Raw genomic sequence first — 24,163 nt, 5'->3', positions numbered from 1 at the left:
TCATTTCCATTTTATCCTACATAACACTAAGAACCCCTGTGAATTACCATTAGTTCACTTAAAATTGCAAGACTGCCTCGTTAAACCTGGGGCTACTTATTAAAATTTTATAAGCTCCATGAGTTTGTTCACATTAGATTCAAGCTCTAACTACTCAAGCTTTTTGTTCTAAGTAGTTTCCTGTTAGTGTACTTGTGCATAGTTTTTAATAAGGCGTGAAAGAAAATGATGGCTTTTTTTGCAGAGCCTTTCATATAATCCCTAAGTGCAGCAGAATGTTGTCTTCTCTTCTGTTTTTTCTTTTTTTTAAGTAAATTCTAACCCCAACGTGGGGCTCAAACTCACAACTCTAAGATCAAAAGTCACACATGCTAGGGGCGGCTGGGTGACTCAGTCGGTTAAGTGTCCCACTCTTGGGTTTCAGCTCGGTCATGAACTCACGGTTTTGCGGCTTTGAGCCCCATGTTGGGTTCTGCACTGACAGTGTGGAGCCTGCTTGAGATTCTCTGTCTTCCCCTCTCTCTGCCCTTCCCCTACTCACGCTGCCTCTGTCTCTCTCAAGATAAATAAATTAAAAAAAAAAAAGTCACACACTCTACCAACCGAGCCAGCCAGCTGCCCCTTTTCTACATCTTTTAAACAGCATTGACTAGACAGGATATTCTCAGTGCTAGTTAACTAGGTTTTTGTTTTTACGTGTTCTAATCCTAGTTGGGGATAGAGTTCACACACATTGCTGTGTGCCAATTTACTGAATGGACAATAGTCCCCTTTTCCCTTCTCCAATACTTACATCCTAGGTCTGTACCTGTATTACCCCTCTACTTGTGCAACCTGTGTGTGTCAATGAATCCCTCTTTCAAAACACAGTCTCCCAAGAAAAGCAAACTACTGTCTACAACTAAGTATGCTTTCTAGTAATAACACAGGCATATGATTGGCTGCTACGTGATTATCTAGTTCATCCAAGATTAGATCAGAATGCAGTAAGAAATGAACACAGGGAAAGTGAATAGGAGCAAAGAATTTTCCCTTATACACCCGAGAAAGCATAGTGCAAGTGTCATCTTCAACTCCAATGATAAAATCATGTTATTACCTGGGTCTTCTGCTAACAAGAACACTACTAAAATTCATCAGTGTGGTAGGTCCCTAGGAGTATTCTTCAAGGACTGTGGAACACAATCCAAAGATTCATTAAAAGAATTGTTATTTATTAGAAGAATTCATGGTAAGTATTTTTTGGTATGACCACCATTCAGACCATCAAAAGATTGAAATTTAATTTCAATTTGTTTAAGGTTGGCTGGAAAATAGTCATACCTGCATATATTATCCTTTGCAGGGACTTTTTGCAAACCTAAAATAAATTTAGAGGATCTAAAGACAAATCTCAGAACTATGTATGGTTAGAATAAATCATGTAGTCTGATTTGACAGAGTCAACTGTTTGCAAACTCACAACCTAAGAACTTTTCTGAACAACTTGTTAGTGCCTGTGTCAGTGTCTTAAGTTAAATCTCACAAACACAGGGAGACATTTATCCAAACGCTTTGGATGGACAACATTAAAGGTATTCAATAGTCTGGCCTTCTCCTATTTTCAGACCTCACCCTACGTGGTTCTACGTATACTCTAAACCCTAAACTAGACCTCATGATCAGGAACTGGCTTTCCAGCCCTCATTCATTTGCTTATGCTTTTCCTTCCTCCTAGAATGTACTTTTCATGGTACATGTAACAATCTTACCTACTTTAAGGCATCACTCAAACATCTTCTAGTCTGCAAAACATTCCCTGATCTTGAGCCTTCCTTAATAAAGTATGATCTCCAATTTCTGAACGCTCATAGCATTTTTGCCTTACTCACCTTAGTAAGACCCATCATCATGTCTTATGTACGGTAGGAACAACAGCATCCACTGCATAAATGAGTAATTTTAGTCATCTTTAAGCAGGAGTGTCAACAGTTAATTAAAGAGGAGAAAAAAAAAAAAAAGAAGGAAAGCGACTGGTTTCACCAACTGGTCAACGATACCTTGGCCATTACCTTCTTTTATTCAAAATGAAAACCATTTCAGCGATGCAGAAACCAACACCCAGAGTAGTTATGAGATGAGGGAAGGGCCACCGGTCTCATTTCAAGTATATTATTCTACATATGTTCTATCACTTTCTGCCCATTAATGGTGGAATTTTTCAGTCAACCCAGACACAGCACAAATGTGAATCATCTGCCAAAGACTACAAAAATAAAACTACCAACATTACTTCATTATTGATGAAGAAACACACTGTGATAATTATAAAAGATTTCCTTTTCGCAACTGGGTTATTTCTCTCTTAAAAACAAAAGGTGGGGGGAAGGGGAACACGGACTATACAAATACACTGGAATTACGTTAGAAACATAAACCAGACATTAGCTACTAATTAACAGTAAGAGGCATACGAATAGGGGCACCTGAGGGGCTTAGTCAGCTGAGCTTCTGCCTCTTGATTTTGGCTCAGGTGATCCCAGATTTGTGAGATCTAGCCCCGCGCTGGGCTCCATGCTGAGGGTGGAGCCTGCGTTAGGTTCTGTCTCTCTCTCTCTCTCTCTCTCTGCCCTTCTGCCCCATTTGCACGCTCTCGCACGCTCTCTCTCTAAAAATTAAAAAAAAAAAAAAAAGGCATACAAACATAAACCAAAAAATCTACAGAATATTTGGAAAACATTTAAACAAAAGTCATCTGGCTACATTCATCTTCAAATGCAAAAATGGCATTACGTAATACTCAAAAGTGCCTGTCTAGTGCCACATGCTGCTTTCTCATCGGCGACACTCTTGACACTTTTTTTCCTTCTTATCTCAATGAACATAATCATCTTTCCAGTAATGCAATCGCAAACAATTCACTCAGTCACTCCCAACAAAAGTGAGGTACTTTGATTTCCTTCTTCTGAGACACTAAAAAGTGGATATAACCTATTTCCTCACAATTCATCAGGGACTCCTGTTCTTCCAGCCTGACTGCGTTCACAACTAAAAAGGGAGGAAAGTGACACCTAGCATTTAGAGAGCTCTGAATAGAAAGGCCTCACAATTTTGCATTTTGGGTGTTTTGAAATTTCTATTCTTTATCATCTCAACTTTGAGGAGTGCTCTCCCCCCCTGGAGCATTTTAGATATGCAATATTTCACTCGGAAAAAGAAAAAAACGATGTGAATAAAAAGAGGTAGTCTCAGGGCTCCCTCTTGAATGTTAGGATTCTGTTACTTCTCCATGTAAATAAAACGAAGTGAACAATTTTTATGGACATTCACTACTAAGTTGATCTTTTCTGCTTTCTCTGGAAAGGCATCCAGTGCTACTGGAAATGGAGAAAATAAAGTCCAGCCTGTTACACAGCGCCATAATTACTGGAAATTGAGAATATTATAATACCATACAGCATTGCTCATCGAAATATCGTTTTTTTTAAAAACTCATGTATTGGTGATTTTCAACTTCAGCGACATATTAGAATCATTTGGGGAGCTTAAAAAAACCCCTGCAATACCCAAACCCCACCCCAGACCCATCATATCAGAATCCCTTGGAATGGAGCCCAGGTATTGTTAGAACTTTTCTCAGGTGATTCTCATGTGCAGCCAGGGACAAGAACCTGGGGGTACTGTTGTGAAGGTCAGAGTGTTTTATTTTAAAATTTTATTTAACAAGAACTTAAAAACCACTACCAAACAATCTAACTCAATTCTCACAACCACCTTATAAAGGTAGACACAGATTTCAATCCCATTTGACTGATGAGGAAACTAAAGTAGACGTTAAACAATTCACCAAAGGTCCCAGAGGCAATGAACTGTACAACCAGGATTTGCATCCAGGTAATCTGGCTCCAAATCCCAGCTCTTGAATGCTGTGCTGGACTCCTTCTCCCAGAGAAAATTCATCTACAAAAAATCGCACAGATCTTAGGCATTCAGTTCAATGAGTTTTGACAGGTGTATGTACCCATGTACCTGCCAACCACCACAGTATTTAAAACACTTTCATGGTTGGGAGGCCTAGGCAGCTTAAGTGTCCGACTCTTGATCTTGGCTCAGGTCACGACCAGGGTTGTGAGTTCAAGCCCTGTGTTGGGTTTAAAGCCAAACTTTAAAAAGAGAAAAGGGGAAAAAGAGAAAGGAAACAAAGTTGGTTAAGTGTCCGACTCTTGATCTTGGCTCAGGTCACATCTCAGGGTTGTGAGTTCAAGCCCTGTGTTGGGTTTGAAGCCAAACTTTAAAAAGAGAAAAGGGGAAAAAGAAAAAGGAAACAAAGCACTTTCATGGTTTCAAGATTCATCCATGTTGTTCCGTACAGGAGTATTTCTCTCTCTCTCTGCTATGATAGTATGGATACACCAATATTTGTTTATTCAGTTATTTGTTGAAGAACATTTTATATCCATTGTTTCCATTTGGGGCTATTATGAATAAGGCTGCTATGAATATTCTGATTCAAATCTTTTTGAGGATATGTTTTCTCATGGTTAAATGCACAGGAGTGAAAGTGCTGAATCATATGATAGGTATATATTTCACTTTATAAGAAAAGGTCAAATCACTTTCCAAAGTTGGATGTACCCTTTCACACCCCCATCAGCAATGCACAGCCCAGAGTGCCTTTTAGAGAAGAGCATGCTGCTATCTTCATAGCACAAGGCATCCCGAAGGAGAAGTCGTTTAGAATTGGACAATGATTTGCTATTTGACAAAAAAATAAATAAAAAAGAGAAGGAAAAGGAAAATACAACCTACACACCACCATCATCACCACCAGTATTTGTCCTACAGGAGCATACTGAGAGTAGGCATTTGAAAACACCAGTGTTCCTAGACATCAAGGCAAACAAAACAAGGGGAAAAACCTATATATCTTCAAGTGAGGCATATGTATAGGCCTCACAATGCATTTTAGCATATTAAATGCATACAGGCTCTGAAAAGCCGAAAGCCCAATAGTAAGGAAACAGTAGGGAAATCAATCAACTAGTTAGCCATGTTTAACCCAGCTGATCTCACGGGTCCCCATCCCCCGGTTCTCTAAGTAAAGAAATACAATGCAGGTTATGGTGTTTCCAATATTATAATGTTTGGGAGAGAATGAGAGCAATTACCTCTGAGAAGACTGGGCAGGAGTTCATGAAGGAGGTAATATTTTACATGGCTCTTGCTGGACAATAAGGTCTTGGGCATAAATGAACACTCTGCCGAAAGGACTGGGTCACTGTGAGTTCAGGAAGAATGAGGTGAGATATGGGGACTCTGCAGTTTCCCCTGTAAATAGGAGGACGGGATCTCTAAACATGTCGGCTGGTTGGCCTGCTGGTCACCAACAGTACCACAAGTAGCAATCCAGTCGGTCAACAAACTATGTTTACCAAGTACGAACTATGAGCCAGCCAGCGACCTAAACAAACGTTTACCAAGTACAAACTATGGGCCAGCCAGGGACCACACCAGGCATGACAGAACAGTGAGGCCCGCTCTTGTGGATCTTACAGTGCAGTAGGGGTGTGCGGCTGCTTACAGAGAGCAGGTTCTAGAACTCTAGAATTGGAATGGATGACCATCGAGTCTCTTGAGCCATAAGAGCAGAATCTATTCAAGAATTCCAGAAAAAAAATAAGAGACATGAAAACGAAATATGTATGTATTTGGTCAATGATCCCTCATTACTATATAATATATTGGGTGCAGGTAGAGTGGAGTTATGTGAAAAAGAGAAGTGTGAGGTGTTAGAAAAATATCCGGGGGGGGGGGGGGGGGGGGCACCTGGCTGGTTCAGTCAGTAGAGCACACAACTCTTGATCTTGGTGTTGTGAGTTGAAGCCGCATACTGGGTGTGGAGCCTACTTTAAAAAAAAAAAAAAAAAGTGGGGGGTTGGTGCTTGGGTGGCTCAGTCAGTTGAGCACACAACTCTTGATCTTGGTGTTGTGAGTTCAAGCCCCATACTGGGTGTGGAGCCTACTTAAAAAAAAAAAAAAAAAAAAAAAAAGTGGGGGGGTGGTGCCTGGGTGGTTCAGTCAGTTGAGCATCCGGCTTCGGCTCAGGTCATGATCTCGCAGTTTGTGAGTTCGAGCCCCACGTCGGGCTCTGTGCTGACAGCTCAGAGCCTGGAGCCTGCTCCGGATTCTGTGTGTGTGTGTGTGTGTGTGTGTGTGTGTGTGTGTGTGTGTGTGTGTGTCTGCTCCTCCTCCATTCATGCTCTCTCTCTCTCTCTCTCCCCTCTGGAAATAAACATTAAAATATATATATATATTTTTTTAAATATCCAGGTAGATATGCTTGGGAAACAGAATGAAACTTTAGATGAAAGGTTTGGGTTCATTAATAGGCAATATGATAAATGGAATAATTTCAATATTATTGGCAACTCTTCTATTTCAATCCTATGAAAACTATGACATTAGATTTGTAAACCAAAACAAGTGTAAATCTTAACCCAGAAAGAAAGCAGAGCTCAGATTCAGGAGGTGGACAAAGTTGGTCTGAATCTCAGCTGGACCACTTGCAACTTGGGTGACTGTGGCGAAGGAACTTAAGCTCTCTGAGCCTCACTTTCCTCATATGTAAAACTGGGATGATTATATTCACATCCTCCCCAGGGATGTTATCCAGATTGAAGGACACTGAACAGCAAGCAATGTGTCTAACACACAATCCCAGCTCAGTAACTCTTAGCTATTATTATTATTTATTTAGAAAAATCCACATTTAAATTAGTGTGAGGGAAAGAGAATCATGTACAACACCAAGGTACTGTCAATATACACTGTCCAATTTTTAGCATGTGAAATGAAACTAAATTTGGAGGAAAGGATTACAAGGGAAATCCTTTGAAACTTCAGCCAAGTTGATCCAAACGGAATTTTCACTTGCCACACAGACCATCTTAGTAACACATGCAGTATTTCATACAAAAAATAACTCCTTTCTTCCCCCTCTTGACTTTCCTCCCTTCTCTTTTCTTCCTTGCTGGATTTTATTTCTGTTACTAACATGTTGGCGACTGTGAAAATTAGGTAACATAAATTCTCAGTAAATGTTAGCACTTCCCTTAATTTTTCTTTGCTGTAACACTTTCCCAGAAAATTTGAATTCTAGGCCACTGAGAATGATAGGAGGTCACTTATAAATTTTAATTTCCACAGTGCAGGGATATCCTAATTGGCACAATTTTAATAATGAAGGTTTTCAAGGTATGCAAATATTAGCAGTATTTTTCTTCCAAGATGCTGTATATCCGCTTATTTTTCCAAATGATCATGCAATAAAAATGGAAAGGCCTAGCATTCGACTGCCTTGATGAGAAATGAAGTTGTTCATGTGGGAAGCAAATAATTCATAATAAAGAATGAGAGTCATGTCAGCAGTAGATTCAACTGGAATACATGAATGCTGGTATGATGTGCATCTAAAGCAGCCCATCTTTGACTCTGGCCTGGAGAGGGCAGGCCACTTAATCTGAAACAGTTTCTGCTGCTAAATCAAGATCCAGGCAAAAGTCACACCTACTTTAAATCATCTGTTCTTTCAAGCATTATGGACACACAGGACAACATCAACTACGGTGACAGTCATCCCTCCTGTCCCATGCCACAATGATACCACTTAAGAGCTATAAATAGCTCTCAACCAGATGGGATGGCTCGGCTCAAGCTGTGATCGGATTTTTTTAAACAATAGTTTAAAAATAATTAATTCCTCATTTCAGTCATTCATCTGGCAAATATTTATTGCCTCAGTACTGTGCACCAGGCACTGGAAAGACAGTGCCGAAAAGCGCAAAGTCCCTTGGAGGCATTCATACATTTTACAAGTTTCACATCCTCAAAAGAGTGGTTCTCAAGAAGCCGCAAAGCAACCAAACAACATCCCTCTGTGAGCTCCCCAAATTGCTCCCTACTCAATCCTCAGTAACAGGTGGCACCAGCTGAAAGAGCAACGTCAACAAAGCCACTACTCACTTAAGCAACAAAGTTCATGAAGGCATGATTTTGTCAGTCCTATACACTTTTGTTACCAGAACAATTTCAAATATTTTTATAAGTTTATATAATATGAAATAATGTAATAGATGTATATTATACTAATATAAAACAAAAATATCAGCTTCTCCAAAAAAGTGTTTGTGTGATGCCTAAGTTACAAGATCTACTAAAATATTTAATCAGGGAACACATCAGAATCAGGAAAAACTAGAGAATTAGTGATCTGCTTAATTCCTGATCACATGCAGCACTAGGTGGAGATGGAGGGTGCCTTACAGAAACCCAACTTAAAAGAAACAGGATGCCTACTTTATCCGAGGCTTAATCAGAAGAATCTAATACATCGAGGCACCTCACAGGTAAAATTAGCATGGCAACAAAAATCTGAGGACAAAGGAGCTCACACTTTATCACATATCAGATTGTATAATAGGAGTCTCACACTGTTAGGGAGTTCACGTTCCCAATTAGTTTAGCTGAAGAGCCAAGGGTACAAACTGTAGCCTTTTCTTGAGACTTTCCCTGAAATTAAACTTTTGACAGCCATCTTGTATACTTTTTCTGTAACACTAAGAAACTCAAAGGAGACTTATCAAACTGTCTTAGCCTAATAAGGGAGGAAATTATCTTGATGATATTATTCAAGGAATTTAAAAATGGGCATTTGGAGGTACATAATTTTGATTAGAGAGACAGAATGAAGCTAGCTATTAAATACCATCATAATTATGTACCCAAGAAGCTAAAATCTCAAATTTTTCTCTCCTTTACAGGAAGTAAAATTTTTTTGATATGACTGGTAAAAAATATTGAGAACTGGGGCGCCTGGGTGGCGCAGTCGGTTAAGCGTCCGACTTCAGCCAGGTCACGATCTCGCGGTCCGTGAGTTCGAGCCCCGCGTCGGGCTCTGGGCTGATGGCTCGGAGCCTGGAGCCTGTTTCCGATTCTGTGTCTCCCTCTCTCTCTGCCCCTCTCCCGTTCATGCTCTGTCTCTCTCTGTCCCAAAAATAAATAAAAAACGTTGAAAAAAAAATTAAAAAAAAAATATTGAGAACTATTTCCATATTCTAATCATCCCTTGAAAAAAAAAATACCAAAATACAAAGGTGTGAAGATTTAGAAGCCTTTATAAAATAATGTAAGCATAGAATATATAGTAACATGGATGATATACATGTAAATATATCTATATCTCTCCACAAGTATATAAACCTATGAATAGAAAAAAATGTTACCAAAAATGTGGCACAGTTTGATCTCATTTTAGGAAAATTATACAGGCACAAATAAAAAACTAGTGGGGTTCTATAAAATATTAACAGTGTTACTTCTGAGCGATGAAATTCACATTTTATTTATGGATTAGCCAATATAGGATTTCACACTTAAGTAGATGAAACTTCATGAATTAGAGTAGCAAACACAGTGCAGGTGTCCTACAGCAGATACCATAAAATGTTCTATTATCCGGTTACTCTGTGGGTTGCCCCAGTTGATGGGATTTTTTTTTTTCCACCATGATAAGTGTACTGTTGAATCCCCATCTCCTATTTCACCCATTCCCCTCCCCACCTCTCCTCTGGTAACAGCAATCAGTTTGTTCTCAATAGTTAAGAATCTGTTTCTTGGCTTGTCTTTTTTTTTTTCTTTGCTCATTTGTTTTGTTTCTTAAATTCCACATATGAATGAGCGCATATGGGATTGGTCTTTTTCTGACTCATTTATTTCACTTAGCATTATACATTTTCTCTATCCATGTCATTGCAAATAGCAAAATTTCATTTTTCATGGCTAAATAATATTCTCTCTCTCTCTCTCTCTCTCTCTCTCTCTCTCTCTCTCTCTCTCTCTCACACACACACACACACACACACACACACACACACACACCCCACATCTTCTTTACCCATTCATGTATGCATGGAGACATGGGCTGCTCCCATAGTTTAGCTAATACAAACAACATTGCAGTAAACAAAGGGGTGGATGTATCCCTCTGAATTAGTGTTTTTGTATTTTGGGGGTAAATAGTACTGCAGTTACTGGATCATATGGTATCTTTAACATTTTGAGGAACTTCCATACTGTTTTCCACAGTGACTGCACCAGGTGGCATTCCCACCAACGGTGCAGGAGGGTTCCTTTTCCTCCACATCCTCACCAAAACTTGTTTCTGGTATTGTTAATTTTAGCCATTCTGACAAGTATGAGGTAGTATCTCACTGTGGTTTTGATTTGCATTTCCCTGATGAGTGGTGTTGAGCATCTTTTCCTGTGTCTGTTGGCCATCTGTAGGTTCTCTTTGGAGAAATGCCTGTTCGTGTCTTCTGCCCCTTTTTAAATTGGATTGTTTTTTATGTGTTGAGTTGTATCAATTCTTTATAGATCTCAGACACTAACCCTTACTGGACACATCACTGGCAAATACCTTCTCCTATTCAGTAGGTTTTCTTTTAGTCTTGTTGATTGGTCCCTTCGCTGTGCAGAAATTTTTTATTTTTATGTAGTCCCAATGGTTTATTTTTGCTTTTATTTCCCTTGCCTCAGGAGAAATAATCTAGAAAAATGTTGCTATGGCCTATGTCAGAGAAATTACTGCCTGTGCTCTCTTCAAGGATTTTTATGGTTTCAGGTCTCACGTTTACATCTTTAATCCATTTTGAGTTTGTTTTTTGTGTACGGTGAAAGACAGTAGTCCAGTTTCACACTTTTACATGTGGCTGTGCAGTTTTCCCAACACCATTTGTTGGAGAGACCATCTTTTTCCCATTGGACATTCATTCCTCCTTTGTCAAAGATTAATTGACCATCTAGTTGTGGGTTTATTTCTGGGTTTTCTGTTTGATCTCCTTTCTAAAAGGAACTCACAGCCCAGAGAAAAGGTTAACTTCAATGACATAAATGAGAGGAGTAGATACAGACAGAATATACAGGAGGTTCTTGATTATTAAGTCTTCAGTGAAGTATTGATCAAGTGACAAGTCTTAACATGTATGCCCCCTTTTAGTAATCAAATGAACCTACTCCTAGGGCTGACTAGAAGTTCATTCACTCACTCATCACGCATTCACTAAGTTCCTACTCTATAGCAGGCTCTGTATTACTGGGGCTGAGTATTAAAAACGACATCATGTCTTTCCCTCAAAGAGCTCACAGTCCATTTGGAGAGACAAGTAAACAGATGCACACCAGGCAACATATGCCCAGAGTAGTTCAGGAGCACAAAGGAGGGGCACTTGATCTAAACTGGGGCGACTGCAACCAGCTTGGAGTTGCTGGAATGTGAAGGATAACTTGAGAAATGTTGAGAGATGATGCTGGAAAAGTAGGTTGGGGTAGAATCATGGCAAGCCTACTCTATCTTGATAAAGAATTAACACTTTTTCATTGAGTGGATAATAGGAGCATATTTAAAAGATTTTACTGGTCAAGTTACATGCTGCATTAAGACAGACTTCATTCATTCTAGGGCATCACTAATGTAAAAAGTCTGTAACCTATAAATGCTATTGAAATGCTTATGATCTCCTACCATCCTCCTTTCTATTTGCGCATTTGCCCTGGAATGATGAACAGAATATTCTCGGTTGAGTTAAAAGCTATGTCCACAGATTTCTTAGACTAGATTAGAAAATTTCTTAGATCAAAAATAATTTATTCTTGATTTCATGTAAACACTGAATGCGAGGTTGTGATTGATAAGGAAGTCTAAAACAGCCCTCCCATTTCCTCCCATAATTCATAGAATAGAGCCTAAAACAGTGTTGACCATGGGCTCCCAGGCCTAGGAGACCTAGTGCCTGCCTTTCTTCCCCACCTCATCTCCCCTGGCTCACTTCTCTCTCTTCACAACTGTCCTTGCTGCTGCTCCTTGGATAGTCTCTACCTCTGAAATGTTGCCCTGACATGTTCTACTACCACAGTCTGGCATGGCTTGCTCCTTCCTTTTATTCAAGTTTCTCCTCAAAAATCACCTTCTCAGAGACTCCATCATTATTGGGGAAATGCCAATGGAGACCACATGGAACATATCACTCGTGACCACGAATGAGTTACTTAATTTCATTGTGTCTTAGTATCCTCATCTATAAAACAGGGTAATAGGGCGACTATGATTACTTAAGAAAGAACTTAATTACAGAGCGCTAAAGGTTGATGGAGGGAGGTGGGTGGAGATGGGCTAAGTGAGTGATGGGTATTAAGGAGGGCACTTGTTGTGAGGAGTACTGGGTGCTGTATTACTCTAAGTGATGAAACACTAAATTCTACCCCTGAAACTAATATTGCACTGTATGTGAACTAGCTAGAATTTAAGTAAAAACTTGAGGCATGAAGGAGGGAGGGAGGGAGGGAGGAATTTAGCTCTTTGTCACAAAATTATTATTATACAATAAAAATATCATTTCCCCCCATAAAAGATGTCCATCTCAGTGGCTGTAAGCAATTGGAATTCCTTAGGCAGTTTTTCTATGACCCGTTTCCTCCACACCCAATTTTAAAACATGAACCAATTTGGAATCCTATAGTTATTTCTGTAGTTTGGTCAAACTAAAGATGTGCTAGGAAAATCTTGCAACCACCAAACTTCCAGTGAGGACAGCACAATTTAATCTTGCCTTGGCCCTAGCCACCAACTTAGAGGAGACCAGCCAGATGAGAAGAGTAAAAATAGCCCCTGCCATCTATTGAGGGCTTCCTCTAAGCTAAACAACTTAGACACATCATCTCGCTGATTCTTCACAACTAGCTTGGGGAGTCAGCATGGCCAAGAACTCCAGCAAGCAACTGTTGTATTGTGAACTGTTTTGAACTCTGGGCCTGAGCAAGTCTTGCTGTGGAGATGATATTCAGATAGTAATTAGCAATTCTTGAGAGGAGATTTGCACTGCACTACCAGCTATAATACATCCTTCTAAAACAAAACAAAAACACAAAAAGCAGAATCTGTCTTTCATATTCTAAATGATGATTTTACAGTAAAAATCCCAGGCCTTTAGGGCTGTGAAACCCATGTGGTCCCTTCTAAAAATTACTATAGCAACACCTCTAACTCAAAAGGATCAAACTCTGCAGTGCTGCTGGCTCATGATGATCCCAGCACACCCAAAATAAAGATGAACCTTTCACTGAATTAACCTGTGTTTTCCATGTGGATTATATAGCTAGGGACCCAGGGCGGCATTCCCTCCAAAGGGTCACACCCTCTTGGAGAGCTCTCGGTCCTTCTGAGAGACCTGTTCCAGCTCTGTATAGGCTAGGGATCCAGAGGACAGTCCAGGTGCTCCAATGACTTGAAAGAATCCCAGATGAGCAATAATACCGACTCATAACGATGACCCTTTATACAGTCCTTACTATATACTAGGCAGCATTTATTCTCCATGTTTTACACATATTCACTCATTTAATCTGCATAATTACTCCATGGGGTAGACATTAGGCTTGTAGTCTGACCAAATCCTGTAATTGAGACTTACAAACGTGAACACGTAAGATCTATGTGCCAACTGTGCACAACAAGGTCAGGACCAGAGCAGAAATCCCCAAAGGTCCCCATTAGTAAGTCAGCGAATCCCAGGGGCCAGACCTCCTGAATTTGATCAGCCAGGACACCCCCTTTTTCAATCCAAAATGCTATTTCCCAGAAGTAATAAACGAAGCAGAAGAACGCAAAGGAGTACTTAAATTTCATCACATCCCACACCTGGACTACTTCTCATCAAGTTTCTCGGCCTGCATGCAATTCTCAGACCTATCTTCTATCCCATCACTTATCATCCAAGGCATCCTACGCCTTCTGGGCTTTCAACACAGCCAAAACTTCCTCTTGAAACTTCTTCCTGTCTCCGATGTCTCCTGGTCATCTCCCTCTAGTCTCCCTATGTTTATAACACTCTGTGCAGGTTTCCTATCCCATGCAATTACTGGCTTGGTTTTTATTTTGTCCACCTCCTCTTTGAACTTTTAGCATCTTGAGACCACGGGCAACATTTGCTTTCCCAATGTCTGATAAAGAGCTGACTGGGCTGCCACAGACAAGCAATAATGTTTACTCACTGAATGACCTAAGGAAACCACCACCCCCAACAGCATTTCTCACCATCCACCTAAACAATGCCCTCGTAGCACCAGTGGGATCCGGGAAGGATTAGAAAGGGAGGGGTCCCTGAACCAGAGGGAGCTGCCTGGTTAGTAATGAAGAACTTAACAAGAGAACCCTTTCTGGGAGCTCTGCTTCCAGCCCTGGAATTTAAACTTGCATCCTGTTCAGCGAAACAATAACCATCACTACCACCTATGACCAAAGCTTCCATTTAATCCTTGGGGACTTCTCACTTCATGAATATCAAGTTCCTGAATAGCTTTTGAAGTTCAGTGAAAGGCTGCTCACAATGTTTTGAGCAGAGTTTCTATTCTGAGAGTTACTTTTTCTCTTTGGGGTAATTTTCCTTTATCCTTCTAATAAATGCTGTTTATAAGGCTAGAGGCATTGAAGGTGAAGAGAGAAAGATACTCTAGAAGTTGTTAATCAATCCGGAATTTCTCCGGGTGCTTGTATGACCTCAGCGTTTTTCACATTTCCACAGGTCTCCTTGGAGACCGTTGCCATGATCACTCAGTGTCCCTGATGAAAAATCTTCAAAATGTGGATCGCTGCTTTCATGCTCTTTTAGCTCCTCTTTATTAGCTGTTTTGCCTTCACCCATAGTTTATTTCTCTATGAATGCAATCTGCTCATTTTTTTTTAATCCCATAATATTCCAAACAGAATACCCCCCTTCTTTTGGCTCCTCTGAAAATGCTCGTATTTGGAGTATGTTTGGCAGTCCACTAGGTATATCATTATACTTTTAGGTTTCCTGATCTCCTGAATGAAAATTATTCATAGGACAGTCCACCTCTTTTCCAAAAATACTAATTTGCTCTAGAAGAAACTAAGCACCAACAATGAAAACACTTGACCTGTTGCATTATGTTGCTTATTTAACAAGCTTGGCTTGGAATATTTCAAGTTTTTTTTTTTTTTTTTTTTTTTTTTAATGTATATACCTTTTCTATTTCCCCTTTTGACTTAAGTTAATGTAAATATACTTTTATTTGGCTCTACATGCATTATTTCCTGGTGGCTGTTTCTTACAAATATATGAAAAAAGACAAAAAACCTCAAAATCCTGAGTAAACTGTAACAAACCTGCCGAATAAATGGGGAAAGCTAAAATGCAATATCAGAAAACAGTTTTAGCACTGTCCAAGCAAGGTTAGCTGCTTTTACTGAAATCTAGCATTCAAATGTAAACTACAAAACGGATCATTCAGAGGGTTTCCCAAATCCTCATTAGGTAATCTGCAAAATAGGGAACCCATCTAGAAGAAAAATATATGGTAACTGGATCACAGACAGATAGTTGCAGTTTCCCTTAGCTACCCTATTTTTGAAAAGAGAAGCAACTCACAGGCAAAGACCAAGTCTTTGAAGGAGGGAATGGCTGTGAGCAGGGTTACTTACGATCATGTGAACAGCAACAGGATACAAAGGCATTAGTACAGGTAACAAGTTAGAGAATGGAAATATTCTTTTCATATGAAAAAAAAACCAGTGCCACCTCAATTTTGGCTAGTGATTTTTAATAGTTAGTAATATTAAAGTGTAGATTTTAGGGGCACGTGGGTGGCTCCGTCAGTTAAGTGTCTGACTTCAACTTGGGTCATGATCTCACAGTTTGTGAGTTCAAGCCCTACATCGGGCTCTGCGCTGACGGCTCGGAGCCTGGAGCCTGCTTCAGATTCTGTGTCTCCCTCTCTCTCTGCCCCTCCCCTGCTCGTGCTTTCTCTCTCTCTCAATAATAAACATTAAATTTCAATAAAATGTAAATTTTATAGTTAAACATTAGAAATTAATTCTTCTAAACCTATTTTAAACATTTCTTTAGCATATAGGGTTAAATCATAAGGGATCTAGGGAGACTGTATTAATGAATCAAGTGAGGTAGCTAAACACAAGAAATAAATAGCTGGAATTCATTCACTTGTTCACTTAATCAGCAAAAATTATCAACCATTCATTTTGTACCAAGCACTAGGGTGGGCATTTGGGATGCAAAAGTTAATGACCCGTAAGAATTTAGTGAGAGGGTACCTGGGTGGCTTAGTCAGTCAAGCTTCGGACTCTTGATTTCTGTTCAGATCCTCATCTCATGGTTCATGAGACTGAGTGCTGAGTTGGGCTGTGCTCTGACAGAGAGAAGCCTGCTTAGGATTCTCCCTCTCCCACTCTCTGTTCCTCCCCCACTCATGCAGTCTCTTTCGCTCTCTCAAAAATAAATAAACAAGAATTTAGTGAAAAAGAACCACAAAAGCACAAGTAAAACCTTGGATTGTGAGAACTTGTTGTGCGAGTGTTCTGCAAGACGAGCAAACATTTCTAACAGATTTTAACTTGATCAACGAGTGCTGTCTTGCAATACAAGTAGTATGTGATGCCACAAACATCACGTGATCACAATTGAGCCCATGGTTCTTAAAATCTGCTTTGAAATACCAGTGCTTTGGGTTACAAGCATGTTTCTAGAACAAATCACGCTCGCAAACCAAGGTTTTACTGTATAATAATTGAGGCACAAAGCAGAGTATAATTCAGTGTTTAAAAAGGGACAAGCATTGGGGCTCCTGGGGGGCTCAGGCAGTTAAGCATCCAACTCAGCTAAGGTCATGACCTCAAAGTTCATGAGTTCAAGCCCCACACTGGGCTTTCTGTTGTCAGCACAGTCTGCTTCAGATCCTCTGTTCCACACACCCCCCCGCCCCTCCCTCGATTGCACTCTCAAAAAGCAATTTTTTTTAAAAAAAAAAGGGATAAATAACTGATATGAAAAACCGTTTTATGAAAGTTGCAGTTTCACTGCTGTGGATGTGAAATTCATTACTGTTGACACAAAAGTACTCTTCATGCAAAGATGAACCCTGTTCTCCAGGTGCTTCTAGTCTAGCATGGAGGAGAGATAAGAAACAATGACAACTAGTAATTCTCAAATTATCATGGGGAGGGGCCAGGTTCTTAAAATTTGAATCCTTCACAAACTGATACTTTTGAAAAAAAAGATACCTAAAAAAAGGTAGTAAGAATTCAAAATGCTTAATTTCAATTTTTGTATTTATTTCATGGAAGAACAGTAACATCTCAGTCCATGCACAAGCACTGTAATAAAGGATTATGGTGTTAAAACCGAAGTATATAAGCTACTGTCACATAGAGGGAAATGAATGATCAGTTGTAAGGAGAGGCACAAACTTAACCTAAGGAAAATCTTTATGGAAGATGTGACCTTTGAACTAGGTCTTAAAAAAAATGGAGGATTCCCCAGAAAAATGCAGTGAGGAGTAGAAAGAAAACTCCAGGCAGAAGGAGCAACACATAGAGGCAGGAAAAGCAAGTATTTCCATTAAACTGAATGATGAGGGAAAGGCTAGTCAAGGAGGGGTTATAAGCTGAATTTGAACATTAGAAGCTGAATGGCCCCCATTTGGTGAAATTTCATAAAGACTGAAAAAAGAAAACAATTGATTCCCTTACCAGGTGTTTAAAATATTACAGAAACAGCTCCAGTGACCATCTCAAGTGAATTTAATTAAGCCTTTTGGGTGGGACTCATTAAACACCACCTTACATGTATGTATCTTCCTCTTTAGTGTTGCAGATAGCGAGCCTTTGTCACAGCTTTAAAATGGAGAAAAACCGCCATCGTGCCAGACCTATGCCTGCCACATCCTTCAGGATCGTGCCACATCCTTCAGATGTGGAGGGAGAGGGTTTATATTCCTCGTCTAGGTTTTGGTTTAGATTTTTACTTCACCAGCTTTCCTTGCAGATGGACAAAGCAGACAAGAATGTGGGCTCTGTCTAGTGCTGACTTTTACCTGCTCCCTGACCTGCGACAATTTACTCACCCCTCCAGTTTCCTCAACTACAGAAGAGGGATGGTGACAGTCCCCCCAACCCCTGCCCCCAGGGGTTACTGTACTATGAGGATTAAATGAATACAAGTAAAGCACTCATAAGAGTGATCCGTGTCAATGAGTTAGTATCACAATAGCACTGAAAATAAACTAGATGGATGTGTAATATCTCACTGCCCCCCCAAACCCCACAGTGCCATTCATATAAGTACCCAAAAGTATTATCCCCAAATTCTAACCCTGTACATCATCCGCTATTTCTTCAACATCACTGTAAACCTAAACATGTATTACAGGTAGAGAAAATAGAGCTAATTACAGGCTTCGGAGTAAAATGACTAAGGCAAATCAATAGAGGAGCTTATTTTCCATCCTGATCCTACCTTAGTTATCCCTAAAATTAGAAGCCAGTAGTTTGGGGTTATTGAAAGACACTTCCTCTGAGAGAGGAAACCGGAATGAGACACGACTGTTTAGGCAGGCTTTATTTGAAACATTTAGCACCTCTTCGAAATGCAAAGTAATCAAGGCGAGGAGTAACTATTTTAAAGTCTGAGACGGTTGTCCAGAGTTCACTGAGAGTTTGACAACAACTGGGGACTACAGAATAAGAAATGTGGGGCCACTTCACACAGAAGCTCAGCAAGAGGATGGAGGAGTTTTGGGTCAGGAATGTAAGAGTTTATCTTAATTTAGCAGCTGTTCAGCTGGTAGCAGCCAAATCGAGTGAAGCCTTTTCAGGGAGAGCAGTTTAGGCCACAGCCGTCTAGACGAAACACCACCACTACACGGATGGGCACAGAGGCTCCCCAATATCGGCACAAATTCCAGAGATACAGCCAAGGCTACTTTAGACGTCGCTGGCAAATCAGCAGAAATGTGGAGAACTCTAGAGGCCAGGGAGTTCCCTGGGCCACCTTAAGGATGGTAAAGGCAATTTGCAAATGCTTTCAGTATCCTGGGTAATATTAAGCTTCCCCCTCCCCCCACCCACCCCTTACACTTCAAATTATCGTCAAGTGTATTGTTTCTGGGGCCTATTCCTTTTTCCTCTGTTCTCCAAACACATCCACATCTTCACCCTGTATTTGTCAGGGCAAATAGAAAAGGTCTTTGACCCCAAATGTGGCCCTTTGAGACCAGTTTAGGCTGACCTCTCCACCATTCTCGCCTGCCCAAGAGCTGACCTACAGGAAGTAAATACAAGCATTGTTCCTTAAAGGCAAAAAATCATACTGGTTTTACCATCACCTGCAGAGAGAATACAAAAGCCCAAGAGAAAATATTATGACGTCTACAACTATGACCAACAACCTCACCACCACATAATTGCTATCATTATGTTTTTAACCTCTTAATTCTGCTTTGCTACCATGTCTCCTAGGTATTGCTAAGGCATTACCGTAAGGCTCCATCTATTTTTTTTTTTCCCCTCAAAAATGTGCCATGACTTCAATGTGTTTCAAAATACCCAGTATTACCGTACCTGAAGAGAGGCTGCGGACAGTGGCATCTCAATGCTTACAAGTTCAAAATGGGGCCAAAGAGGGTAGGGAAGGAAGTGGGCTACCTGCTGTTAGTCTGGAATGATAAATTTAATAATCAACTAGTTAGAAGTATAGTCAACTAAAGAAAATAAAACAGGTTACATACCAGTGACTAGGAGGTAGGAATAAATGCAGAACAGAAAGCACAGACGCTTTAGTTAAAATGATTAGGCTGCCAGAGATTGAGGAAAACAATTTCCTGCTAATAATATCTGACTATATATCACTTCTCGGCCTTCTGGCTAAGATCAAGTGTAGTATCTGTTCTTATCAGTTGAATATCTGACTATAGAAATCACCTACTAAGTAGCAATAATCTTACCAAAATTACAACTTCCAAGTCTTCAGGTTAGATTTTGAACTTAACCTTGTTCAAGTCACTCGATCACCCAATCAAGCATTCATAAAACATCTCTTAATTATGCAACACTGCATTTGACTTCCTGGAGTAAATAAAAGATTCAAACCCCCTTCCTACAGAAACTTATACTCTGATGGTTAGTTTTGTGACAACTTGGATAGGATATAGTACCCAGTAACTTAATCAAACACTAATCTAGGTGTTGCTCTGAAGGTATTATGTAGATGCTTAACATCTATAAACAGCTGACATTAAGTAAATGAGATTAGCCTCCATAGTGTGTGGGCTGCAATTATTTGAAAAGCCAAATGGGCAAATACTAAAGGTTTCCCAGAGAAAAGAAGGAATTCTGCCTCAAGGCTACAGCGTCAATTCCTGCCTGAATTTCTAGCCTGCTCTCCTGCCCTATAGATTTTGAACCTGCAGAAAACTACACCACTATGGATTCTGTTTCCCTGGAGAACCTGGACTGATATGCATTCTTATAAACAATTAGAAGCAAACAGTAAATGGGAAGAACAAACTGCTATAAAGATGCCTTATAAAAGCATGTCCAAGAGCATACACTCAAGTATTTCCAGTATAATAGGATAATTTCTATCATGGAGCGAAGTACAAAAGACAGTAAGAATATAGAAGGGCTTGTATTTGCCTAAGGTAGTTACAGACAGTCCAAAAGACCTTTCTTGAAAGGATACAAAGAGAATTTCTTACAGAAAAGGAAAAAGCACCCGCAACTGAGAAGAAATGCTAGAATGCACAGTATATGTACTGAAGCATAAACTAAAAGATCAGAACGAAGGTCAAGGAGCGAGCAAATGATAGGATAGGAGATAAAGTGGGTTGCATACAAAAGGCCATGTCTGCATGTGAGAAAGAAAAGATCATGGAAGACAAGGCTTAAAGTGTACTAAGCCCTAAAAAGTCATAGCTGTTCAATTTTTGATTTGAAAAATGCATAAATGAATGCTGTTAGCTTACATTAAATTGTTACTGTAAAGATGTAGCTAAAATGAGAGGAAGAACAAGTTCGGCAATGTGGCAGGATACCAGATCAATATACAAAAATCAATTCTGTTTCTATATACTAACAGTGAGCAATCTGAAAACAAAATTAAGAAAATCCCATGTACATTATTACACAGCTAAAAGATTCTCTAGGAAAACTTTAACAAGTTTAACACTTTTGTGCCAAAAACTGTAAAACACTGTTGAAAGCTGTTAAAGATCCAAATAAATGAGAAAACATTGCTTGTTCATTGATCTTAAGACTTATTATCTATAAGAAGGAAATACTACAGATTCAACACAATCCACATCAAAGTCTCAGTTTGATTTTTTGCAAAAACTAGTAAGTTGGTCCTAAAATTCATATGGAAATGAAAGCAACCCAGGATAGGACAAGAAATGAACAAAAAAGAACAACCTTCAAAAAAACGAAGTTGGAAGACTTACACTTCCAAACTTACAACAAAGCTATAATAATCAAGACAGTGTGGTACTGGCATAAGGATATACATATATATCAATGGAACAGAACAGAGTCCAAATACAAATCCTCACATTTGTGGCTAATTGATTTTCAACTGGGACAAGACAATTGAAATAGTCCTTTCAACCAATGGTGATGGACAACTAGATATGCACATGCAAAAGAATGCATTTGGACCTCCACCTCACATTTCACACAAAACAAAAAACGGATCAAAGACCTAAATGTAGGAACTAAAACTATAAAACTCCTAGAATACACAGTAAATATTTAGGACCTCGGTTTAGGCAATGGTTTCTGAAATATGGCACTAAAACCACAAGTGACAACAGAACAGGTAAGCTAGACTGAGACCCATCAAGAAAACGAAGACAATGCTCAGAATGGCAGAAAATATCTGCAAGTCATACATTTTACAAGGGATCTATACATAGAACATATAAACAATTCTTACAATTCAACAGTAAGACAAATAAGTCAATTTAATAATAGGCAAAGGGAGTGCCTGAGTGGCTAAGTCAGTTGAGTGTCTGACTTCAGTTCTGGTCACAATCTCAGTTTGTGAATTACAGCCCCGCGTTGGGCTCTCTGCTTAGAGCCTGAAGCCTCCTTCAGATTCTGTGTCTCCCTCTCTCTCTTCCCCTTCCCTGCTCATGTTTGCATTTGCTCACTCTCTCAAAAATAAAAACGTTTAAATTTTTTTTTTTTAAATAGGCAAAAGAATTTGAAGAGACATTTCTCAAAAAAAAAAATTTATATATATATATATATGTATATATATATACATATATATATATACATATATATATATATACATATATATATATATATACACACACACACACACACACACACAAATGTCCATTAAGCACATGAAAAGATGCTCAATATCATTAGTCACCAGTGAAATGCAAATCAAAACCACAAAGAGATGCTACTTCACACTCAGGATGGCTAATATCACAAAGTCAGATAATACCAAGTGTTGATGAGGATGGAAGAAAATTAGCACCCTCATATATTTCTGGTGGGAAAATAAAATGGTACAGCCACTGTGGAAAACAATTTGGTGATTCCTCAAAATGCTAACACAGTTACCATATGACTCAGCAACTCCACTCCCAAGTATATGCTCAAGAGAATAGAAAATTTATGCCCATAAAAAAATCTGTACACATATGTTCATAGGATCATTCCTAACAGTAAAAAAAAAAAAAAAAAAAAAAACCCAAAAAAACACCAAAATGTCCATCAACTTATGGATGGATAAACAGTACTGGTACAGCCATACAATGGGATCTTAGTCATAAAAAGGACGGAGGTACTGATGCATGCTACGACACAGATGAGCCCTGAAAACACATGCTCAGTGAATGAAGCCAGTCACAAAAGATCAAATATTTATAGGATTCCATTGATAGGAAACATCCAGAATAGACTAATCCACAGGAACAGATAGATTAGTGACTGCCTGGAGATGGGGTGGGGTTAGGATAGCTAATAAGAATTTTCTTTTTGGGGTGTGGAGAATGTTCTGAGTTTAGATTGTGGCACACTCTGAATATACTAAAAACCACTGAACCACTTTAAATGTGTGAATTTCATGGAATGTGAAATGTATCTCAATAAAGCTGTAAAAACAAGGAGCTATGATGCAGTTGGATAATCAAACTTGCTTAAGCAGAAAACCTTTTCAAAATAGAGAAGATGTGTTAACGGGAAGGTGCTACCAGAAAATGAGAGAAATAAAGTGTGAGACTTTGATGTTTCCTCAAGGGGGTCGGGGAGGCTTGTGACCACTCCATGCCCAACCTCCCAGGAATATGATTTTGAACAGTCATACAAGGACTAAAGGCATTTGGAGTGGAGTTCCTTGAATGTTAACACCTTAGAGACCCTGTCTTTGGATTCTTACAACTTGGTTCCCCAGAACTACCCCAGATTCTGGTTGTTCAATTCTCCTTCAATTCTGTCTCCCATAATTAGAGTTCTATAATTTCAGTAAGTTCTGTCTTCCTTGCTTCGGTTACCCAGAGTCAGTTTCTGCTAGGAAAAAGATGGATTATTTTTGAATATTTAGGGAAGGCCACTGGATATGTACAAGCATCATGAGATTTACTGAGGCAAAGTGTGAGACTTAAACTAATTTCCTCTGAAGAATTTCTGACACAGATCATTCCTTTAGGAATTCACCTAGTGATACTGATAGGTTACTGTAACAAATTGTTGTTCTGACTTCACTAGGCAGAGACCCAAGAGATTCTTTTCAGTGACCTAGTGTTCCCTATGCTTTTAAGGAAACCAGATAGATATATAAATACTGTTACATCTAACACTTTTTTTGTTTCAAATGTAATGTGTTAACACTTTAAAAAAAGGTAAACCCAATCACTAGGATACCGCTGACAAATCTTACATACCTGAACAGTGTTTTCTCAAATTTGAATAGATGATTTTTTTTAATATGAAAAGGTCCTGGAAAAATCGAAAAACCTCAAATTGAGAAAACTTGTATCACCATTTTAGCTTCATAATGGTTATTAACATCCATCTGATTACAAAAGCCAAAGTCAGTGTGACTGCAAACAATTCAACATCCATCAACAGGTGAATGGACAAACAAAATGTCAGGTCCAAACAATGGAACACTCATCAGCAATGAAGTGAAATGAACTACTGACCTGCTACAACCTGATAAACCTCAAACATCATGTAAGTAAGTAAAGAGACCAGATCCAAAAGATCACAGAGTGCTTGATTCCATTTATGTGAAATGTCGAAAAA

General features: G+C 39.3%; 1 protein-coding gene, 1 long non-coding RNA gene and 1 pseudogene across 7 annotated transcripts in view; 2 read left to right on the top strand and 1 right to left on the bottom strand.

Annotated features, from left to right (window-relative positions):
• Positions 1 to 24,163, bottom strand: part of SRGAP1 (SLIT-ROBO Rho GTPase activating protein 1) — a 282,321-nt gene that overhangs the window by 195,338 nt on the left and 62,820 nt on the right. The gene's annotated exons all lie outside the window — the stretch shown is intronic.
• Positions 5,597 to 24,163, top strand: part of LOC122224776 — a 39,059-nt gene continuing 20,492 nt past the window's right edge. The window contains exons 1-2 of the long non-coding RNA XR_006204928.1: positions 5,597 to 5,679; positions 23,987 to 24,091. This is a non-coding gene — a long non-coding RNA (uncharacterized LOC122224776). The remainder of the gene's footprint in view (positions 5,680 to 23,986; positions 24,092 to 24,163) is intronic.
• LOC122225767 lies at positions 19,749 to 19,864 on the top strand (annotated as a pseudogene).

The sequence above is a fragment of the Panthera leo genome, chromosome B4 (assembly GCF_018350215.1).
Source record: "Panthera leo isolate Ple1 chromosome B4, P.leo_Ple1_pat1.1, whole genome shotgun sequence".
In the NCBI taxonomy this organism is placed as follows: Eukaryota; Metazoa; Chordata; class Mammalia; order Carnivora; family Felidae; genus Panthera; species Panthera leo.
This window is presented reverse-complemented; position numbering and strand designations above follow the sequence as displayed.